Source organism: Xiphophorus couchianus, chromosome 23 (assembly GCF_001444195.1).
Source record: "Xiphophorus couchianus chromosome 23, X_couchianus-1.0, whole genome shotgun sequence".
NCBI classification, from domain to species: domain Eukaryota; kingdom Metazoa; phylum Chordata; class Actinopteri; order Cyprinodontiformes; family Poeciliidae; genus Xiphophorus; species Xiphophorus couchianus.
Genome location: NC_040250.1, coordinates 28,872,195 through 28,880,398, shown reverse-complemented (window position 1 = coordinate 28,880,398; position 8,204 = coordinate 28,872,195).

Sequence of the window (8,204 nt, the reverse complement as noted above, 5' to 3'; positions counted from 1 at the left end):
ATCGGTATCTGCAATACCAGAGGCTTACTTACTTGATATAGGACCAAGATCAAAAAATCCCAGTATTCCACACCTCTACCACCTGCTGGGTTTAAATGTGTTTTTTTTTAAGAACCTTGCAGCAAACACACAGACACTGATAAATTTTGTCTCTAAAACTAAATTTTTTTAATTCAGTTTTCCAAAAACCAAATTGAAAAGTGTTTTGGGTTGTACCACTTCCTGCCACATTTTGTTGTCACATTGCAAATCAAACATTCTGGTCTCACCGAGCAGCATTGCAAATTCAATCCTGTTTGTTGTCTTTGTTGCAAGTATAGAATGCATTTTAACTGATTTACCACAGCTGTAGCAACAGGAACTCCCAAAATATTGGCAGCTATAAATATCTGTCTGAGTGGCATGTCAAAGTGACACCTGCAGGGGGCGAACGGTGTGGGCCATCAAATGGAAAACAAAGAGGCAGCAGCAGAACAGTGACATGTAAAAAGGCTGAATTGTGAATGTAAATGATTGTGTTTACCATGCATGAGTCTCCCCTGCTTGTTATCCTCTGACAAATGTTTTGAGTGGTGAGCGGATGACATTCACTGCCTCCGGTAATCAATGGCTGGCTCTGGCGTTGCCCCTGGAATAGACTATTATAGATCACTTGAAGATTCCTGAATATAAACTGCCAAACCTGCAATCTGAGTCCCGTGCGTCTCCACGTCTCTGCTGTGTAAGACAACATAATTAAACAAAGAGTAATCCTTCGTGGTGGCCAAGCCAAAGCTAAACCTTTCTCTGGTTTAATTCAGAACTGCTTTAATTAAAGTGATAAACGCTTAAATTAGCTCCGGAATATGTGGGTTTTATTTTATGCTTTAGTCTGTCTGCTGGGTGCCGACTTGTTTAAGCTCACATTTCCTGTTCAGGCCTGTTTGACTCTGATTGATTCCTCATCTTTGCGTCTTTGTTCGTCGTCCAGAGGTGAGGCTCAGATCGTTCCCAGTCAGCACCGTATTTGCCTCAACAATAACGACTCACTAAGGTTGCCAATTAGCCCTGTCAATACAAATTTCAAACCCTTTCACTATTCTGACTTTTGAACCTCTCTCCAACGCTGATCCTCCACCCCACCGATAAACACTTGCTGATAGCAACGCAGCCCTCCTGGGCATTCACCCAAATCTTCTGTGCGAGCTAACAAATGCTGCATATGTCCGCCCATGCTGCGGCATTAGAGGGGAAATTCCATTTGGTGTCAGGAGGAATGATCTATCAGAGACCCCCACGCTGCTCTTGCCATTCACAAAACACATCTCCATCGATTGCCAATGTGTTTGCTGTAAGTGCAACTGGGTTCTGCTTCACTTCACTGTATCAAGCCGGCGAAAGTAACCACTCAACTCTGCGTTGTGTAGTTTTTTTAATGAAGACGAGTTTCTGGGTGAACAGGCAGTTTATTTCCTGAATGAGAACATATCGGGGTTCGAATCGGTGCAACGGCTGAGCTTCAATCAGCACACTACAACAGAGCGTTATGTTAGCTTTTAACTTAGCACATGAAGTGTTTTACAATATTCACACAACTAAAAGTACAAAAATTGGTGCCAGGCACACATCTAGTAAATAGTCATTACACACTATTTGTCTAAGTTAGTAAAAATTATGTTTTATTATATTGCTAACACTTTTCTACTATGTGCTGAAGAATGCAACTCACCTCTCGTGCAGCTTTCACAGACTGGCACTGAGTACAGGAGCCAGCAACATATAACCAACCACACAGAGAGGGGGCGCTATCTCCCCATTGCACTGATACATATAAAGCAAGTGGGATTCTACAACTTAAACCTAAACACTGTTACATAAGGCCAATGGTACCAACGCTCCAGTGCTTCCAGCAATAAGCAAGTATTTGTCCCTTTGTGTCTTCCTCTTTAGTCTGCAGATACAGAAAGGTTTGTCAGCTGTTTGGAAATCAGATTGACAGTTGATAGGAAGATTTGTGACTGACACTTCCACCTGGCCAAGATCATGCAAATATCAACCAATCACTTAAATAACTTTCTAAGTGATCCCTGCGGTGCATATAAACATGGTATTGAGTCACATAAAACTTCAATCAATGGAGTGTTTTTAAAGTGCATCAGGATAATTACCCCATTGTTGACTACAGAGCATTTACCATCTGACTAAACACATTATCCAATATATTTTATTTTGATCAAGTTGTTTAACAAGTGTTATGCCAGAGGACATTATTTTATCACAGCACTAGAGGATAACATTTGCATTATGTCTAAGGGTGTTTTCACACCTGATAGCCTGGTGGACTAAATTACAACATTTGTGTTTTCAGTTGGTGCGGTTTGCTTTCTCAGTGCGTTGTTCCGGTTCACCTCTCGCCTGTGGAGGCGCAGCACCAAGAACCACTGAAGGAAGCAACACAAAAACCTCTGAACAGGACAAAGTCCTTCTTCACAAAAAAGTAGATACAAATGGGGTGGCGTCAAATTTCAGCTACTTTGCGTTTCTTGCATTTTTTGTGCAGCTCCCCAAACGAACCTAGAGTCTGGTTTGTTTGGGGAGCTGTACAATTGGATTAAGCCGACTACACAGGGTAAGCCTGTGTAAAAAATAACAAATTTTCTTGGGCGATAAATTGTTCCAGAAGTTATTGCGATGAACAATAAAATTGTTATTTTGAGATATTTCTTAAGTAATATAATGGTAATGGCATAGCAATAAAGCAAAAATACATTCTCAGAAATCTATAAACTTCAAAATCTAATGAACATTTAACAGTGGAACTGAAAGACATTTTAAATATCCAAAATAAATAAACAAAACGACAGAAACAAAAAATAAATTGAACTATGAAGTCTCTGTGAACAAAACTATCCTTCAAAAAGACTTTTGTCATCTAGTTTTTGTTAGAAAAAAAAAGATAAATCATGCCAAAGGAAGTTATTGAGTTTGTTTTAATTTATCATGCGAGTAATTGATTTATTGATTATTTTGACAGGCCTAACACAGGGTTAGTATGAATGAACCCTTAATTAAAAATAATGTAATCATTGTTCAGTCCATCTTCCAACTAACTCAAATAAAATGTATTTCCATTTTGACTTTCAAACTAAAACTCATTCTCAAGTTAAACGACCAACACCTACTGAGTTTTCTTGAGCAGTAACTAGAACCACAGACATCCTGTACAGTGGGCAAGTGAAGTTGTTAGGAAGTTTGTTGTGGGATTACACATCTTTTCTAAAGGTAGATTATGAAAAACATCTGTTTTGCGGAGCTTTAGAATGGCCTGGGGCAACAGAAACCTCTAAAGCTAGAAGAAAAAATGTTTGAGAGGAAAATGTGCACAAGTAAAAGCAATGCAAGAACTGATAAATCTAAACAAAAAGACAGGAAAAGCTGCCTCCAGTGGGCTCCCCACACCAGCTGAGCAAAACTAATCTGGCTCGTTGTCAAACATCTCTCACCAAAAGACAAAGTCCGAAGTGCTGAAATCATAAGAAACTGCTGTTCATTTACCAATAAGAGTTTCAAAGATTCCAGATAGATCAAGTGATGTTACAATGAAACATGACATGGACGTTACGTTATGTACAAAAAGGCAGACGAAAGACTTCATGACATGTTACACTGTTTGCATAGTTATTTTAAACATCGCAGTCTTAGTGGTATACTTCCAAACCCCAGCGTTGTGTCAGAGAGGTTCGGTTCATGCCACATCGTCTCCTTTTAGCTTCAGATGTTTTCATCTGAGATGAAAGAAGGTGGCTTTGGGAAAGATGGGGTAAGATGTTTATTTGACTGCTTAAAAGTATCCAGTGACCCCTGAGCTGCTGCTGCTGCTGCAAGGCGAGTGAGGATGCAGAGGGTTGTAACAAGCAAGGAAATGAGGTCAGTGTGTGTAAGCAAGAGCAAGGTGGAGAATAACACTGATGTACCAAAGTCAGTGTGGTGTTCTCTGACTTTTGGAACAAAATGGGTGTAAAAAGCTCAAGATGAACTTTGTTGAAAACTACACAGGGCTTTCAAGGTTGGTGTTACTTGATAAAGGAAGCCAAACAACACGGTCAGCACGCTTTCTGCCCCACCATGTGAAAAACCTGCACACTTCCAGTGAACAATGCTGTCTGACTGTTACCACATCCTTGAATGGTTCTGTCTCTTCTTTACTTCCATGACTGAACCATCCTGATTGGTCTTCTTCAGCTTTATGATTACATTCAGAGAATACATGTTTTCCTGGCAAAGCAACACTCTTACGTGTCTGTTTCCCTGACAACTCTTCCTGTCAGTTTGTTTCTCTCTCCCCAATACGCAAATTTAAAAACAGTTTTTGTGTTAGTATGTTTTTCAGCTGGATTCAAGTAGACATATTTCATAAAACTCCAATGGAAAAACAGTTTTTTGCATCACACAAGTCACATGATCAACTGCCGGATGATACTACTGATGAAATCAATGAAGAAGATGACAAGAAGCAGGAAGTAGTATTAGGATTGTGGTTTGCTTTTGTTTTGACTTTTTTTCTTTTTTTGCTCCACCAGAGCTCTCACAGTATCACGCAGATCATAAAAAGTTATATGTCATTGCAATGGGTTGAATCCAGAACTCTACTGTTAAAAATCTGACTACATTTTCCCCAAAACGTCGCATACATATCCACTCCAACGCTTGAGTAAGATCCCGATGTCTCCTCTGGTTTACTGATAAGATGATGAGCATTAGCCATGGCTGAATTATGAATATATCTTATGCAACTGTTTACATCCATCGCTGCCATGATTTTTGATGACTGGACAAACTTATTCATGTGTGATTTTAATTTTGCTTCCTTTTTAATGTAAACAATACAGTTGTAGAATTGTGTGTGTGGAATTGGTGGACTGACACTGGAAGAAGAGCGACAAAGATTTGTGCACATTTGTAATGGGAACAGCTAGTGTGATCCTTCGGTGGATACTTCCTCTTATCCTTCAAACTCCATCGTTACCTAAACTTGACTGTCTAACCTCTGCACACATGTTTGGTTTGTGTGAGCTCTCACCAGCAGCGGCTCTGCTGTTGTTCCTGCCCATCCTGACTCTGCTCCAATATGACAACGGAGCTTTGAGTGAATAAGATCAAACTTTAAGTGTTCTTTGCTGCAGCTGCTGTCCTGGGGGGAGAGTGTAGCTTTGGAGGAAAGACAGGAGCAATTTGTATTCCCCAACAGAGGCTACTCGACTTGTTGTCACTGTTTTATCCTGACTGAAAAAAGGTTATATATAAGAGCAGAGTACTTTGGTGCATCCACTCTGGTCATTTGGGTTTGCCCACAGGCGGAGGATTTTTTTTTATCTTTGTTTGAGTGTGAGCACGTGCCTCTGCTGCTCTGTGTGCATCTGTCACAACAACATGCAAAGACTTTTAGCATTCCGCAACTATTCTCAGCAATCGCTTTGGTGTTTAGCTACTTTACACACCAAAGTTTGTTAGGTAAAAGCCTTTAACACATGGGAGAGAAAAAAAAAAAACATGCACTGTGGCTTTAGCAGGGGGTTTGTGAAGTCGGATTAATTCCACTGTGTGATTTAGCCAGTGGTGGAGAAAAGTACTCATACAATGTACTTAAGTAAAAGTACAAATACACAGACAAAAATGTACTCAAGTAAAAGTCAAAGTACCACATTATTATTTTACTTAAGTAAAAGTAAGAAAGTACAAGCTTTTAAAACTACTTAAGTATTAAAAGTAAAAGTACTTGCCGACCATAATACCTAACGGCTAATATAACGTCATTAAGTGTACCTATCGTATTTAGTTTTAATAAATCAGTAATGTACCATTTTAATGAGCAATGCTGCAGATAAAGCATGTTTTTATTGTGTTTACCCCCTGTGACAGTTTAGATTTAGATATTTTATTCCATGCATCAGAATTCCAGGGATGACCTGCAGGGTTACATGTAATTAGGCAAAATGAGAGAAATTATTATAACTTTGAAATGTTTTATTTAATTCAAAATAAACACGTTCAAAAGAAAATTGTTTCCCTGAAAAAAGGGACTTTAAACTGACCTAACAAACATCAAGCGATTTGGAAACATCTAGTCTTTCGTCCTAACAAAACATGAACTTAACTTTTTTGCCAGCTATTTTGAGAGAACTCTTAACAGAAAGGGGCTGACAATAAACACCTTCCAGGCAGGGGGGGTACGGCTGACTCTGTGGGCAGGAATGTCCGCCAATGTCGCCGGACTTGCGACAATTGCGTCTCATTGGAACCCATATTCTAATTTATTGAATATGACTGTAACTGTTACATGGAGATTATTTTAATGGCGCTAACATTTATTCAATAACCAGGACGTGAAGGAGTTTAGCGTCAACTTATATGTAACATTCATGGCGGGAGACGTGATCACGACCGCAGTAATCACTGTTACTTGCAAGTTCATGCTAGCTTATAACAATATACAGTAATCGTATTTATTTACTGCAGTCGAGTTCAACAAAAAGCTTGCTAAGATTACATAAAACTTCACTAACACAAATTAATTTAACATCGATAGCGTTTAGCAACTTAACTTACCTCAATATGTTTTTTCAAATTTGATGGTGAATTTTTGAAAGATAGAATTTCATGCTTTCGGGGAAGGCAAAGGCGGCATTGGAATCTCCAGGAAGCGTTTTTTGACCCAGTTATTTCAAAGAAATCTTTTAAATAAGGCCATGGGTGGGGCAGGTCTTCTGGAGGATGACTATCCTTGGACTCCATTCTGGGAGTTAATGATTCTGCAGGTCCTGCGTACTGTGCTGCTCTTCTTGAGGGAGGGCCTAGTGGTTATTTCCCGCTTTGGATTGGTTCAGCGGACTGATTCTGCTCTCGCCATTGGATACTTTCAAACTAACGAACAAATCAAAAAACTGAAATGCGTCTTGGATGTAACGAGTAACGAAACGCTATATAGAAATGTAGTGAAGTAGAAAGTACAGATACTTACTGTTAAATGTAGTGGAGTAAAAGTAGAAAGTATCCATTATTAAATCTACTTAAGTAAAGTACAGATACACAAAAATTGTACTTAAGTACAGTAACGAAGTACTTGTACTTCGTTACTTCCCACCACTGGATTTAGCTGATATCAGGATAGGTTGATGTTGAGGGCAAGACTGAAAATAAAAGAAATTTGAGTTCTTTGAAGCCAGAATTACATGCACTATTCGCTGTACAACACAGTTTGTTTTTTTTTTCCCCAAGATGGCGGCGCACGCAGTTGCAGCGGCTCATTGCTCTCTCGGTCGGTGCTATGTTTGGCTGCTTGTGTAGGTGTGCTCCATACTCGTCATGTCGGACAAACAAGATATACAGTCGGGACGATCTCCTGACGATCGGTGCCCGCTACGAACTAGATGTTACAGCTGATTTTCAACGCTTGTTCAATACTCTGGGGGACATAGCGAGGAGCCCTGGCGCGCCGTGGATTACCATCACAGCAGGGAGGAAGCGACGGCGGCGTAGAGAGAGAAGGCAGAAGCGGGGCTGCAGGGCCGGCGTGGTAGCTAGGCTACAGAGGCAACCACACAAACCGCCGCTCCCCAGCCTGTTTCTCTCGAACGCCAGATCCCTTGCAAACAAGATGGATGAACTGAGACTACAGGCTGCATCTCACAGCGCAGTGAAGGACAGCTGTATTCTTCTGATCATGGAGACCTGGCTGCATCCAGACGTAGCGGACTCTGCCATCGAGCTAGCAGGCTACGCAGTACAGCGCCACGACAGAACGAAGGACTCCGGTAAGAGCAGAGGAGGAGGGCTATGTGTGTACGTGAACAACACCTGGTGTACTAACACAGCGACTGTCATCAGCCATTGCTCTCCAGACCTGGAGTATGTGACGGTTAAATGCAGACCAATATACCTCCCCAGAGAGTTCACCGTAGTCATGGTAACCGGTGTGTGCATCCCACCAGATGCTAATGCTAAAACAGCTATTGGACTTTTGCATGGCAGCATTAGCCATCTGCAGAGCATCTATCCAGATGCTGTGCACATCATAGCGGGGGACTTCAACCATGCAGACATGAAGACGCCGCTCCCCAAATTCCACCAGCATGTAAAGTGTGCTACAAGAGAGGCTAACACTCTGGACAAAGTCTACTCCAACATCAAGGTAGGCTACAGGGCTAGACCACTTCCTCACCTGGGTC